Source organism: Hyla sarda, chromosome 1 (genome assembly GCF_029499605.1).
Source record: "Hyla sarda isolate aHylSar1 chromosome 1, aHylSar1.hap1, whole genome shotgun sequence".
NCBI lineage: Eukaryota > Metazoa > Chordata > Amphibia > Anura > Hylidae > Hyla > Hyla sarda.
Window position 1 is genome coordinate 465,581,735 of NC_079189.1, and position 14,748 is coordinate 465,596,482.

Sequence of the window (14,748 nt, forward strand, 5' to 3'; positions counted from 1 at the left end):
ACACCCACATGTGAGAATACTACAAACAGTACACCCCCTAGGGAAGGTGTATAGGGTGAAGTGGAGATTTGGAACAGACGGGTGTTCCCTTCATTTATTTTCCAGGAATGGATGAAGAGTACTATGGGGGAAGAAAATTGCAATTTTAGTACTGATATGCCAATTATTTTCCCAGAATGATGACCCAGAGTACAGCCAAAAGTAAAAATGATGCCCGCCCCAAACCCTATACTCTGAATCATCATTCTGGGAAGGGGATGTGTGGGGCCGTCCCTATTCTGTTACCTCAAATGCGCAACCCGCTCAGGTGGAGAGAGAGAGCGTTGCGCATTTGAGGCAACTGCAAACCTCCAATGCTGTTGACTCTGTGTACCATGACCCATTTTTTAGGGTGAAGGAAAAAAAAATATTGGAGTGTTGGGAAAAAGGTTTTTTTTTTTTGGGCGGGGGGGGGATAGGGTATTTTGGTATAAAATTTGGAAGTCAATGTACCCTGGACTGGTACATTGGAGCCGAATTCTGGGGAATGAAAATTAGGGCAAAGGATGGAAAATTTAGTACTCCATGGAAGTGTGATACTCCCTGAAGCATTCTATGCAGAGGCCCGGATTATCTGGGCAAGTGTCACACTGAATGGTGGTGTCCCTCCGTCTCCCCTTCCTGTAACACACTCTGCATTTCTTCTGGGTTCGTCCCGACCTTCTAGTGTTGGGGATCACACCAGGAAAGTGTTGGCCCGGGACGATTCGGGGACCTAAAGTTCCAGAGGTGCTCTGACCCGCTCCTTGGCGGTCACCAAAGATGAGGGCCTTTAGAACTACCTCTTGGAACTCCAGGTATGTCCCTGTGTTGCCAGCGTTCTGGTACAGTATAAAAGAGTTGTACATGGCAACCTGTACCATGTAGACCGCAACCTTTTTATACCATACACGTGTTTTCCGCATGGCATTATATGGCTTGAGGACTTGATCAGAAAGATCAACTCCCCCCATATACTGATTGTAGTCCAGAATACAATCAGGCTTGAGGACCGGTCCCGCGGTACCTCGCACAGGGACAGGGGTGCTGCCATTCCCATGAATTGTGGTGAGCATAAGGACATCCCTCTTGTCCTTATACCGGACCAACAACAGGTTCTCATGGGAAAAGGCACGGGACTCACCCCGGGGGATAGGAGCATGTAGGGGATGGGGCGGAAGGCCTCTTTGATTCTTCCGGACTGTCCCACAAGCGACCGTGGATCTGGCGGCGAGGGATGTGAAGAGAGGGATACTAGTATAAAAGTTATCCACATAAAGGTGGTAACCTTTATCTAGCAATGGGTGCAAAAGGCCCCAAACGATTTTCCCGCTAACACCCAGAGTGGGGGGACATTCTGGGGGTTCAAAACAGGAATCTCGTCCCTCATACACTATAAACTTGCAAGTGTACCCGGAGGTACTCTCGCAAAGTTTATACATCTTCACGCCATACCGCGCTCGCTTGGTCGGGATGTATTGCCGGAAGCTGAGTCTCCCCTTGAAGCTGATGAGCAACTCATCAATAGAGACCTCCCGCCCCGGGACATAGGCCTCCCAAAATCTGGCCCCGAAGTGATTGATGACCGGCCTGATTTTATACAGGCGGTCATACGCAGGATCAGTTCGGGGGGGACATGCCGCATTATCAGCATAATGCAAACATCTCCGAATGGCCTCGAACCGGGGACGTGTCATGGCCATACTGTAGAGGGGTGTCTGGTAAAAGACGTCCCCACTCCAATATTGCCTGACACAGGGTTTTTTAACTATACCCATATGCAGCGCGAGGCCCCAAAAGGTCCTCATTTCGGCTGCATCGACTGGAGTCCAGCCGCCGGGTCTAGCTAAAAATGAGCCCGGGTTAGCAGCGACGAACTGTTGGGCATACAGATTCGTCTGTGTAACCATCAAATTAACAAAGTGGTCACTGAAAAAATGACCGAAAAAGTCCTTTTCAGTGAACCCGACAATGTTAATTTTGATTCCTGAGTCGCCAACAAACTCAGGAATCACGGGCTCGTGGTCCGCTGGCTCAGCCCAGTCAAGTTCTCCGGTACGAGGTACCAGTGACCTTGGCAGGGGGGCTTCACTAGTATGAGCGCCAGGGGGACTCATACTAGCATGGGGCACAGGGTCAAGGGCAGAGGAGGTTTGCGGCACCGCACGGCGGCGTCTCCGCCGCCTTGGTGGCTCATCATCTGAACTAGATGATGATGAGGACGATGAAATAAGGAAGGTGGGGTCTTCATCGTCCTCTGAGCCGCTCTCGGTGTCGGAGGCAATTAGGTCATATGCCTCCTCCGCCGAGAACACTCTGCCGGGGGGGGGGGGGGGGGGGGGCAGTGGGGGGGGGGTGGTGTGTGTGTGTGTGTGTGTAAAAACTTTATTGGTGTATGTGCTGCGTGTGGTGTGGTGCGATATTACCTCCCTAACCCTCCCTAGCCTAACCTAACTAAACTAAACTAACCCGCCCTAACAGAAAGAAAAAAAATATAAAAAAGGGGACTTTTATTTTTTTTTAAAGTGAAAGGGGACTTCTAACGCAAAAAAAAGCCCTGCGCCAAAAAAAAGCGTTTATCTAATCAGTGGTGTGCGCACTGATTAGCGCTTGTGGCGGCAGGGGGCGCAGAAGTCAGTGGGGGGTCCGGCCACTCAGCCCAGAACAGTGGCTGGTGGCTTGTACACAGACCCCCACACAAAAAAAACGAAAAATAAAATAAAAAAAACGCTTAACCCCGAAAAAATGCACCCGCCTGAACCCCAAAAAAACGCTGATCAGTGATAAATCACCGACAGCGGTGGGACAGGCTGCACACACAGGTACGGTCCGTCCACACAGTACACGCCTGCTACTGGTGGCACGGAACACCTATGGGTGCAAAAAAATAACGCGGTAACCGAAAAAAGTGCCTTTACCACCAAAAAAAACGCTGATCAGTGATAAATCACTGACAGCGGTGAGGCACGCCGCACACACAGGTAAGGTCCGGCCACACAGTACACGCCTGCTACTGGGGGCACGGACCGCCTATGGGTGCAAAAACACGCTAGAAAACCCGAAAAAAAGCGCCGGCACCACAAAAAAAAAAACGCTGATCAGTACTACGGGACTGATCAGCGGCGGGTGGGCTTTAACAAATGGTGGCGGACCGCTCTTTTATAACTAAGAGGGTCCGCACACACGCTTAGAAAAAAAAAAAAAAAAAAAAAGATTTGCGCCCAAAAAAAACGCTGGCGGCAGACCGCAGCGACCCAGCAGGGCCGGGGTCACGCAGCTAAAGGTGCTACGGACCCACGGACACCCACTGAGGTACGCTGGAAAAAATAAAAAAATAAAAAAGACTTTTTTTTTTAACCCTAACCTGTCCCTACCTAATCTAAAGCTATCCCTGGGGATTTCTGTGCCAAGGGGCCACAGAAAGGGGGCAAGGGGCACTTTTTTTTTTTACTGAGGGGATGGTGGGCAGCACGGGGCTCCGTCCTGCACACCAGATCTCTCTGAAATGGCGGGCAGAACGGAGCAACATGCTCCTAGCCCACCAGATCCCCTCCCATTACATTGTGATTGGTATGGCCACTTTGGCCACCCAATCACAGCTGTACTGAGGGGGTGGCCACAATGCCAGCCCCCAGTACAGCATGGATGGTGATTGGTGGTGTATACTACACCACCAGTCACCATCTATATCCAGGTCACAGGGTCACACGTGACCCTGATAACCTAGAACCGCTGCAGAACGCCGGTTTGTAGTTACCGGCGTCCTGCAGCGATCGCCGGTATAGAAATCAGCAGACATCCGGCTCCGATCCCCGCCCGGCGAGCGGCGGGGAACGGAATCGCAGCGCATCGCTCGTCTGAATTGGCGAGCGATGCGCTGCGATCGCCGACATGGGGGGTCATCATGACCCCCCTAGGCGATATGCCGGGATGCCTGCTGAACGATTTCAGCAGGCATCCGGCTCCGGCGCCCCTCCGGCTAGCGGTGGGGGGCCGGGATATGACAGGACGTACTCAAACGTCCTGAGTCCTTAAGGACTCGGAAAAGGGGCCGTTTGAGTACGTCCTGCGTCCTTAAGGGGTTAAGCTTAGAGTTCTGGCATCTGACACTTTTGTACATGTCCTATTAGGTGGTGTAGGTTTGTGCGAAAACCCCAAAAAAACCATAAACACTTACATTTAATTTGCGCAAATAAATATAGCTCCACTGCAAAGTGGTGTAAAGTGCACAAACAGTAGACAACTGAAATTCTGCAAAAAAATAAATAAAAGCAATTGCGCAAATTTATAGGGACATTTAGAACATTGAAGTGGTGTAAAGCCAATGATTACTTTCCCCCTTAGCTTCCCTTTGTTCTGCAGCTTAGCACCAGATTCTTTTAGCTGTATTGCACAGCTTTTCACAATGGAGGCTGGGAGCTCCCCTGCAATGTTCCAGCTCTGGCCAGCTCAGTAATTAATATTCAAAACTATATATTATTGTATAACAGAGCGCTGGAGGATACTGTGGGTAATCGGCTCTGCTGCACAACTGCAGTACGTTTCCCTGTATGGCGTAGTAATAGTTACAAATGTAAAAAACAAATAAAAGTAGGAGTGTGCACTGAGAAAAACAATGCAGATAAGTGGTAAATAAGTTAGTAGGTGTATGAACCTACCTTATAGTTGCGATGTGTTATTGATGCTGAAAATAAATAATGATGAAAATAAACTAATTAAAATATCCTAATAAAAGACATTCAAGGTGTATAAATGATGGGAGTGATGCAATATAATACCTGGATGATGGATTATGCAACCGGTACAGTGTATGAAGAATTAAGAATATGAAGGATAATGATGTTACACGTGTGGGAAAGCGATTCTTTCCCTGATGGTGTGGGCTGATTTTTCAGGTACTGCAGCGCTGCAACTAGTAATAAAAATGCTCTTTAGCGGGTTACTATTGAGCATAAATGGTATCAAACTGACTGGTTCTATTCCAAAGGGTACCTGGAGTCTTCTGATGTCCGTGATCTTATTCCGGTAGGTATCACGATTTTCTTGGCGGGGCAGTGGGAGAACGCTCCAGCTAGTAGCATCTCAAAAACAGGGAAACATGCCAGATGGGCAAATTCACTTAATCGGGGATTGCATTATTTATTTTAAATCATAATTTTAAATATGAGGAAAATTTTTATAACCAGAAATGGGGAACTGCAATGCGGACAAGGTTCGCACCAAGTTATTCCAATCTTTACGTGGGCCTCTGGGAGGAGTCATCCATATTCCCGGAGGGGGAGCTTGGTGCGGACCTCGTCCTCTGGCGCAGATTTATCGACGATATCATTTTTATTTGGAAAGGAGGAGAGGACACTCTGGCTACTTTTTAACAGATATTAATAAAAATTCCTTTTTTTAAACTTCACAGCTAATTATAGCCAAACTTCAGTGCACTTCCTCGACCTCACCATATCTATTTTAAATAATCAGATATATAACTACTTACACCAAACCGACCGATAGCAATAGCTTTATCCGGATGGACAGTTGTCACCTCCCCATCTGGCTAACGAATATACCACGAAGCCAATTCCTAAGACTTCGCAGGAACTGTACGGATGTAGAGCAATATGATAAAGAAGCTGCATACTTAAGGAAAAAATTTACAGCCAAAGGATATGAAGAATCCTCACTAAAAACAGTACAAACATTGGTGCGGGAGACAGATAGGATACAACTAATATCTAAAACAAGACCCTCTACTAGATAAACAGGGGAAAATACGAATACAAAATAAACAAAGCCATGCACTTCAAAGAATAGTTAAACGCTACTGGCATATTCTACGTAGCGATAAAACCTTGGGAGACATCCTCCCTGAAGCGCCCTTATTTATTTATTTAAAAAAAAGTGTCCACTATTGGTAATCAAATAGCCTCTACCATTAAATCAAATAAAAACCAGGTAGGGAGAATACTATACATAAAATTTATAGCCATATCCTTTGTAAAACTAAAGGGGTTATTTATGCCATAATCTGTCCCTGTGATAAAACATATATAGGTAGAAGCAAGCGACAACTGGGAACAGAATTAGGGAGCATCTGTATAATATCCAACGAGGATATGATGGGCATCCCCTATCATTGCATTACAAACTTTTTCATAAACAATCAGCCGTAGGATCGCACTTCTTTGGTGTGAAGAGAATTGCCCCGCATTGGCGGGGGCAATTATATTGCACAACTATCCAGATCTGAAAGAAAATGTATTTTTAATTTAAATTGGCCCCTTTTGGACTGAATGAAGTTGAACTTTTTGGTTTCTTATCATAAATACCATAAAAATCAGAACACCTCTGTTCCAATAGAGCTGCAAGTTGTCCGCAATCTGTACAACATTCACCTGTTCCGGAGGTCAATAAAGGGTTAACTCCCAGACCGAACCCGGCCATAAATACCAGCTACACATCCATTCAGCTGATCCGATGAAGGAAGCCCACAGTACTTCTGAAAGGAGTCATCACTAAGCCCTGTGGACCCTACACGCTCCTATAGTGATTTCACTATCTACGGCCTATTCCATCTAGCCAGTGTGCGGCGTGGACGCGGTCTGGTTGAGACACTACCAGCCGAAGCGTTCTCCCACTGTCCCACCAAGAAGATAGTGATTAGAGATGAGCGAACTTACAGTAAAATCGATTCGTCACGAACTTCTCGGCTCGGCAGTTGATGACTTTTCCTGCATAAATTAGTTCAGCTTTCAGGTGCGCCGGTGGGCTGGAAAAGGTGGATACAGTCCTAGGAGACTCTTTCCTAGGAATGTATCCACCTTTTCCAGCCCATCAGAGCACCTGAAGGCTGAACTAACTGCCGAGCCGAGAAGTTCGTGACGAATCGAATTTACTGTAAGTTCGCTCATCTCTAATAGTGATACCTACCGGAATAAGATCACGGACATCAGAAGACTCCAGGTACCTTTTGGAAATAGAACCAGTCAGTTTGATACCATTTATGCTCAATAGTAACCCGCTAAAGAGCATTTTTTATTACTAGTTGCAGCGCTGCAGTACCTGAAAAATCAGCCCACTCAATCAGGGAAAGAATCACTTTCCCACACGTGTAACATTATCCTTCAGATTCTTTAGGAAACTGTACCGGTTGCATAATCCATCATCCAGGTATTATATTGCATCACTACCATCATTTATACACCTTGAATGTCTTTTATTAGGATATTTTAATTAGTTTATTTTCATTTATTTTCAGCAGTTTACATCATACGTCCATTCCATAATAGCATCAATAACACATCGCAACTATAAGGTAGGTTCATACACCTACTAACTTATTTACCACTTAACTGCATTGTTTTTCTCAGCGCACACTCCTTGTATTTGTTTACATTAACCCCTTAAGGACCAGGCCATTTTACACCTTAGGACCAGAGGTTTTTTGGACATCTGACCACTGTCACTTTAACCCCTTAAGGACCAGGCCATTTTACACCTTAGGACCAGAGCGTTTTTTGCACATCTGACCACTGTCACTTTAAACATTAATAGCTCTGGAATGCTTTTAGTTATCAATCTGATTCAGAGATTGTTTTTTCGTGACATATTCTACTTTAACATAGTGGTAAAATTTTGTGGTAACTTGCATCCTTTCTTGGTGAAAAATCCCAAAATTTGATGAAAAATTTGAAAATTTTGCATTTTTCTAACTTTGAAGCTTTCTGCTTGTAAGGAAAATGGATATTCCAAATAATTTTTTTTTTAATTCACATTTCCAATATGTCTACTTTATGTTTGCATCATAAAATTGACGTGTTTTTACTTTTGGAAGACACCAGAGGGCTTCAAAGTTCAGCAGCACTTTTCCAATTTTTCACAAAATTTTGAACCTCGCTTTTTTTCAGAGACCAGTTCAGGTTTGAAGTGGATTTGAAGGGTCTTCCCATTAGAAATACCCCACAAATGACCCCATTATAAAAACTACACCCCCCAAAGTATTCAAAATGACAATCAGTAAGTGTTTTAACCCTTTAGGTGTTTCACAGGAATAGAAGCAAAGTGAAGGAGAAAATTCACAATCTATTTTTTACACTCGCATGTTCTTGTAAACCCAATTTTTGAATTTTTACAAGGGGTAAAAGGAGAAAATGTATACTTATATTTGTAGCCCAATTTCTCTTGAGTAAGGACATACCTCATATGTCTATGTAAAGTGTTCGGCGGGCGCAGTAGAGGGCTCAGAAGCGAAGGAGCGACAAGGGGATTTTGGAGAGTACGTTTTTTAGAAAAGGTTTTTTGGGGGTCATGTAGCATTTAGGAAGCCCCTATGGTGCCAGAACAGCAAAAATAACCCACATGGCATACCATTTTGGAAAATAGACCCCTTGGGGAACGTAACAAGGAATAAAGTGAGCCCCACAGGTGTTTCACGACTTTTGCATATGTAAAAAAAAAAAAAAAAAAAAAAAAAAAGGTCACTAAAATGTGTGTTTCCCCCCAAATTTCACATTTTTGCAAGGGTTAATAGCAGAAAATACCCCCAAAATTTGTAACCCCATCTCTTCTGAGTATGGAGGCACCCCATAGGTTGACATGAAGTGCATTACGGGCGAACTACAATGCTCCGAAGAGAAGGAGCGATATTTGACTTTTTGAGAGCAAATTTTGCTTGGGGGGGCATGTCGCATTTAGGAAGCCCCTATGGTGCCAGAACAGCAAAATAAAAACATATGGCATACCATTTTGGAAACTAGACCCCTTGAGGAACGTAACAAGGAATAAAGTGAGCCTTAATACCCCACACGGGTTTCACGACTTTTGCATATGTAAAAAAAATATATATATTTTTTTCACTAAAATGTGTGTTTCCCCCCAAATTTCACATTTTTGCAAGGGTTAATAGCAGAAAATACCCCCCAAAATTTGTAACCCCATCTCTTCTGAGTATGGAGGTACCCCATAAGTGGACCTGAAGTGCACTACGGGCGAACTACAATGCTCAGAAGAGGAGGAGCACCATTGAGCTTTTGGAAAGAGAATTCGTTTGGAATGGTAGTCAGGGGCTATGTGCATTTACACAAGTGGCCTTCAATTCCGGTCAAATTTTCTCTTCAAAATCCCAATGGCGCTCCTTCTCTTCTGAGCATTGTAGTGCACCCATAGAGCACTTTACATCCACATATGGGGTATGCTCTTACTCAGAAGAAATTGGGTTACAAATTTTGGGGGGCTTTTTTTTATTTTCCCTTGTGAAAATGAAAAATTTAGGGTGACACCAGCATTTTAGTGAAAAAAAATTTTTTTTTTCATTTTCCCATCCAACTTTAATGAAAATTTGTCAAACACCTATGGGGTGTTCAGGCTCACTATACCACTTGTTACGTTCTGTGAGGGGTGTCATTTCCAAAATGGGGTCACATGTGGGTATTTATTGTTTTGTGTTTATGTCAGAACCACTGTAAAATCAGCCACCCCTGTGCAAATCACCAATTTAGGCCTCAAATGTACATGGTGCGCTCTCACTCCTGAGCCTTGTTGTGCGTCCGCAGAGCATTTTACGTCCACATCTGGGGTATCTTCGTACTCAGGAGAAATAGCGTTACAAATTTTGGGGCTCTTTTTTTTCCTTTTACTGCCCGTGAAAATAAAAAGTAAAGGACAACACCAGCATGTTAGTGTAAAAAAAAATTTTTTTTTACACTAACAGGCTGGTGTAGACCCCAACTTTTCATAAGGGGAGAAAGGGAAAAAAGCCCCCAGAATTAGTAGTACAATTTCTCCTGAGTACGGAGATACCCCATATGTGGCACTAAACTGTTTCCTTGAAATACGACAGGGCTCCGAAGTGAGAGAGCGCCATGCGCATTTGAGGACTAAATTAGGGATTACATAGGGGAATTCTACAAACAAGGTGCCTCCAGCTGTTGCTAAACTCCCAGCATGCCTGGACAGTCAGTGGCTGTCCGGAAATGCTGGGAGTTGTTGTTTTGCAACAGCTGGAGGCTCTGTTTTGGAAACACTGCCGTACAATACGTTTTTTATTTTTTATTAGGGGGACAGTGTAAGGGGGTGTATATGTAGTGTTTTACTCTTTATTATGTGTAAGTGTAGTGTTTTTAGGGTACATTCACACTGGCGGGTTTACAGTGAATTTACCGCTAGGAGTTTGCGCTGCAGTGAAAAATTTGCCACAGCCCAAACTTGAAGCAGAAAACTTACTGTAAACCCGCCAGTGTGAATGTACCCTGTACATTCACATGGGTGGGCAAACCTCCAGCTGTTTCAAAACTACAACTCCCAGCATGTACTGACAGACCGTGCATGCTGGGAGTTGTACTTTTGCAACAGCTGGAGGCACACTGGTTGGAAAACCTTCAGTTAGGTTCTGTTACCTAACTCAGTATTTTCCAACCAGTGTGCCTCCAGCTGTTGCAAAACTTCAACTCCCAGCATGCACTGATCGCCGAAAGGCATGCTGGGAGATGTAGTTATGCAACAGCTGGAGGGATCGCAACTACAACTCCCAGCATGCAGAGACAGCAGTTTGCTGTTTAGGCTTGCTGGGAGTTGCAGTTTTGCAACATCTGGAGAGCTATAGTTTAGAGACCACTGCACAGTGGTCTCCAAACTGTGGACCTCCAGATGTTGCAAAACTACAACTCCCAGCATGCCCAGACAGCAAACTGCTGTCTGGGCATGCTGGGAGTTGTAGTTTTGCAAGATCTGGAGGTGCACAGTAAAGAGATCACTTTGCAGTGGTCTCAAACTGTAGACATCCAGCTGTTGCAAAACTGCAACTCCCAGCAAGCCTAAACAGCTCTCTGGGCATGCTGGGAGTTGTAGTTTTGCAACATCTGGAGGGTTACAGTTTAGAGACCACTATAGCGGTCTCAGACTGTAGCCCTCCAGATGTTGCTAAGTAACTCACCGACTTCCGTTGGATCCAGGGAGCTGCGTCGCCGTCCTCTTCTTCAGCCGATCGTCACTCCGCTGCCGCCGCTGATCGTCGCTCCGCTGCCATCGCCGATGGGTAAGTGGATCTTCGGCGCCGTCCCTGTCGGTTTCCCCGTTCTGCCCCGCCTATTGTGGGTGGGCAGGACGGGAAAACTGAAAGTAAACCCCTCCGCCCCCAATCTGCTATTGGTGGTCGAGTCTAGACCACCAATAGCAGAGATAGGAGGGGTGGCAACACTGCCACCTCACTCCTATCGCTACAGGGGGATCGTGGGTGTCTAGGACACCCGCGATCCCCCTTCTATTCCGGGTCACCATAGACCCATATGACCCGGAATCGGCGCAAATCGCAAGTGTGAATTCACTTGCGATTTGCGCCGATCGCCGACATGGGGGAGGTCTAATGACACCCCTTGGGCATTTGCACGGGGTGCCTGCTGATAGATATCAGCAGTCACCCCGGTGCGATTCCCGCCCGGCGGGGACCGAAATTCCCATGGGCGTACAGGTACGCCCTTGGTCCTTAAATGGGCACTCATGAAATCTAAAAATTGATATGTTGTAGTACTTAAGTACTACAACATATCTCTAATATACTTTAATTTAAAAAAGTGATTTTAAACAAGTTTAAAATCACTTTTAAATTCGGCCACTAGGGGGTCGCCCTCCTAGTGGCCGAATGCATTCTGCAGTGACGTCACTACTGGATTTCGACTCATTTCAGCCTGGCAATGAGTCGAAATCCAGTCACTGCGGTGCTCGCTCGCGCCTGTCAGACAGGCGAGAGCGAGCACGCTGATGGCTGGGGCTGCGCGCATCGGCCAGCTCCACTGGCCTCGCCCGCCCCCGTTACCCTGTCCGGAGGCCGTTACCCTGTCCGGAGGCAGCTCATTGATCCTCCGGTAAGTCTTCACTACTGGAGGAATGGGGTGGGGGAAGCGGGGTTTGGGGGAGCGCCGCCGCTCAGCACTAGAGGTATGGGGTGGGGAGCGGGGTTCGGGAGAGCGCCGCCGCTGCTCCCAAAGTAGCACTGCTGCGCTAATAAAGTTATTTTCACCACAGGGTGCCTCCAGCTGTTTCACCACTACAACTCCCAGAATGCCCTGACAGCCAGTAGATGTATAGTGAGCTAAGGGCGGAAGTGCCGGCCCCAGCAGGCATCAGTGATGTGGTGCCTGCTGGGGAAGTCTGCCTGGTAGTGAGCACACTACCAGGCAGACAAAAAGGGATTTTAATATAGTTTAAAAAAAATGTAAAGGGAGGGGGTTAGGGAGAGATTGGCAATAGGCAGGGACAGAAAAAAAAAGAAAATATGGATGGTGGGAGCTACCCTTTAAGTACCAGGGAGCAAAGGCGTACCTGTACACCCTTGGTCCTTAAGGGGTTAAACATTAATAACTCTGGAATGCTTTTAGTTATCATTCTGATTCAGAGATTGTTTTTTCGTGACATATTCTACTTTAACATGGTGGTAAATTTTTGTGGTAACTTGCATCCTTTCTTGGTGAAAAATCCCAAAATTTGATGAAAAAAATTGAAAATTTTGCATTTTTCTAACTTTGAAGCTCTTTGCTTATAAGGAAAATGGATATTTCAAATAAATTTTTTTGGATTCACATTTCCAACATGTCTACTTTATGTTTGCATCAAGTTTTTACTTTTGGAAGACACCAGCAGCAATTTTCCAATTTTTCACAAAATTTTCAAACTCACTATTTTTCAGGGACCAGTTCAGGTTTGAAGTGGATTTGAAGGGTCTTCATATTAGAAATACCCCATAAAAGACCCCATTATAAAACCTGCACCTCCCCCCCAAAGTATTCAAAATAACAGTCAGTGTTTTAACCCTTTAGGTGTTTCACAGGAATAGCAGCAAAGTGAATGAGAAAATTCACAATCTTCATTTTTTACACTTGCATGTTCTTGTAGACCCAATTTTTTAATTTTTACAAGGGGTAAAAGGAGAAAATGTATACTTGTTTTTGTAGCCCAATTTCTCTCGAGTAAGCACATACCTCATGTCTATGTAAAGTGTTCAGCAGGCACAGTAGAGGGCTCAGAAGCAACAAGTGGATTTTGGAGAGTACGTTTTTCTGAAACTTTTTTTTGGGGGGGGGGGGGGTGGGGGTTGGGCGCATGTTGCATTTAGGAAGCCCCTATGGTGCCAGAACAGCAAAAAAAAAAAAAAACACACCACATGGCATACCATTTTGGAAACTAGACCCCTTGAGGAACGTAACAAGGAATTAGTGAGCCTTAATACCCCACAGGTGTTTCGCGACTTCTTCATATGCAAAAAAAAAAAAAAATTCACTAAAATGTGTTGGGAATCACTGGCATAGAATACCCCTAACGAGGTGCCTCCAGCTGTTGCTTAACTCCCAGCATGCCTGGACAGTCAGTGGCTGTCCAGAAATGCTGGGAGTTTTGCAACAGCTGGAGGCTCCGTTTTGGAAACACTGCCATACAATACTTTTTTTTTTTATTTGGGGGGGGAACAGTGTAAGGGGGTGTATATGTAGTGTTTTACTCTTTACACTACACTACCACATAGTGTTTTTAGGGTACATTCACACTGGTGGAGGTTTACAGCGAGTTCCCTGCTAGGAATTTGCACTGCGGCGAAAAATTTGCCGCAGCTCATACCTGAAGCAGAAAACTTACTGTAAGCCTGCCTGTGTGAATGTACCCTGTACCTCCAGCTGTTTCAAAACTACAACTTCCAGCATGTACTGAGACCATGCAGGCTTGGAGTTGTACTTTTGCAACAGCTGGAGGCACACTGTTTGGAAAACCTTCAGTTCCAACCAGTGTGCCTCCAGCTGTTGCAAAAGTACAACTCCCAGCATGTACTGATCACTGAAGGGCATGCTGGGAGATGTAGTTATGCAACAGTTGGAGGGATCGAAACTACAACTCCCAGCATGCTGGGATTTGCAGTTTTGCAAGATCTGGAGAGCTACAGTACAGACCACTGCAAACTGTGGCCCTCCAGATGCTGCAAAACTACAAATCCCAGCTTGCCCAGACAGCAAACAGTTGTGTGAGCATGCTAGGAGTTGTAGTTTTGCAAGATGTGGAGGGCTATAGTTCAGAGACTACCATATAGTGGTTTCAAACTGTAGCCCTCCAGCTGTTGCAAAACTATAACTCCTAGCATGCCCAAACAGCTGTCTGGGCATGCTGGGAGTTGTAGTTTTGCAACATCTGGAGTGCTACAGTATAGACACGACTATATAGTGGTCTCGGACTGCAGATGTTGCTAGGCAACTTACCGGCTTCCGTCGGATCCAGGGAGCCTGCTGCACGACATCGCCGCCCGCCGATCTCCGACACCGATAGTCGCCCGCAGCCTCCGCAAATGGGTAAGTGGACTCCGGCGCCGGTCCTCACGTAGTTTCCCCGTCTGGCCGCGCCTATTGTGGGTGGGCAGGAAGGGGAAAACGAAAGTTAACCCCCCCGCCCCCGATCTGCTATTGGTGGTCCTCACTCCTATCTCTTCAGGGGGTTGTGGGCGTCTTAGACACCCGCGATCCCCCTTATATTCCGGGTCACCATATAGACCCGTAATGACCCGGAATTGCGCAAATCGCAAGTGTGAAATTCCCACGGACGTATGAGTACGTGCCTGGTCCTTAAGTACCAGGGTGCAGGGACGTACTCATACGTGCCTGGTCCTTAAGAGGTTAATATTCAAAACTATTTACTCACATCCCTAGGATAAGAGAGCCTGTGCTCTGCTCTGAGCGCAGGCGCCTGCAGGCTCTCCTGTCCTAGAGACAC